We start from the raw sequence: 1,491 nt of genomic DNA, 5'->3' as shown, positions 1-1,491 counted from the left end.
GCCGCCGCCCTCCCGCCACTCCCCACGCGCACCCAGTAACCCCAGGCACCGTCCCTGGCGTCGCGAGGGGAATGGCCCGGAGCTGTGAGCGCGGCCCTTTCTAGCGTGGCAGCTGCCACTTAGAGCAGGTGTGCATCCTACAGGCACCCCCCGCCCACCTTGGTCATCACACAGCTCCAGGAAGCGGGCATTTTTCTTCCAGTTTTTCTGTTGAAGCCAAGTGAGACTCAGAGAGCGAGCGCCTTTCCCGGCCACTCACCCGCCTGCCGTTCTCTGCCCATCCCCACCCTCCGCCCCAGTCGGCTTGTGTCCACACGCAGCGAAAGGTCTGACGAAGGAAAGAAGGAAAGAAGGAAGGAATGCAGTTGGTGCGACCTCATTGTAATAGTGGCTGCCGGCATCTAAAGTGCAGAATATTCCCTGTCCAAAACCCGCCCAGCGGTAGACATCTGCTCTCTGTGCGGGAAAGAACGAACCTGCTCCTCCTGGGGCCCTGTGTGGGCTGAGCTGCCTGCAGCCTCCGAGGCTTGCGACCAACCCTGCAAGGCAGGCTGGCACGTGAACATGTTTGAGAACCACTGCCCAGGGCACAGAGACCTGGACCCGAGCCCTAGCCCCCGTGGGTTAGAGCGCAGCAGAGGAGGTGGGAGGGCGGTGAGAGTAGTGAAGGGCTCTCTAGGCGGAAGAACCTGCTCTAATTCCACCCTCATCCCCGACCTGGGAAAGTATGGTCAGCCCATTTCACAGATAAGAAAACTGAGACTCAAACTCAGCCACCCAACTTATAGATGGTGGCGCTGAGATTTTAACCCCCAGTCCAAGCTCCTGCTCCCTTCCTAAGAGGGGAAGGGAGCTGCTCACAGCAAACCCTAGTTGAACCAACACGGCAGGAGCTCAAGGTGCTGCGGAAGGAAAGAGCACCCCCTGGCGGCAGCACAACTGGAGCCAGGGAAGCTCCCCAAAAAAGCCAAGCACACAAGCAAGAAGTTGGGAGGTCCTTCCCTCCGCCCTGTTGGGGCCAGGACCCAGCTTGGAAGGTCCTGCCAGCCGGCCAGGCGGCATGCTGCAGTCTCTGAGGTTTTTCCCTGCACCATAAAAACGGGCTTTGTCTGACCTAGACATTGACTCTCAACAGCTTAGAGAGGGACCTCATTTCCTGTCCCTTTGGGAATGTTCCACGTCAATCACCTTGGAGTGGAATGGGCACACTAATCCCTCAGGCATGTTTCGCCCTCAACAGCTCTCAAGGTCAGTATTCTCCCTGGCCCATGAGAAAGCTGAGGGTCAGGAAAGGGGGTGGCCCCAACCAGCCCCTTTGCTGGCAATTACTGTACTGTCACTACCTTGAAAGCCAGTGTGGTGAGCAGTCACATGCTGGACTTGGGAGCCAACTCACCAAGCCTCATAGTCGCTTCTGTAAAAGGGCAGTAATAATAAAATCCACCTTGAGGGCTTTTATGAGAAGTGAGGTGAGATGCGAACAGCTGCTTC

This window comes from Myotis davidii, unplaced genomic scaffold (assembly GCF_000327345.1).
Source record: "Myotis davidii unplaced genomic scaffold, ASM32734v1 scaffold854, whole genome shotgun sequence".
NCBI lineage: Eukaryota > Metazoa > Chordata > Mammalia > Chiroptera > Vespertilionidae > Myotis > Myotis davidii.
This window is presented reverse-complemented; position numbering follows the sequence as displayed.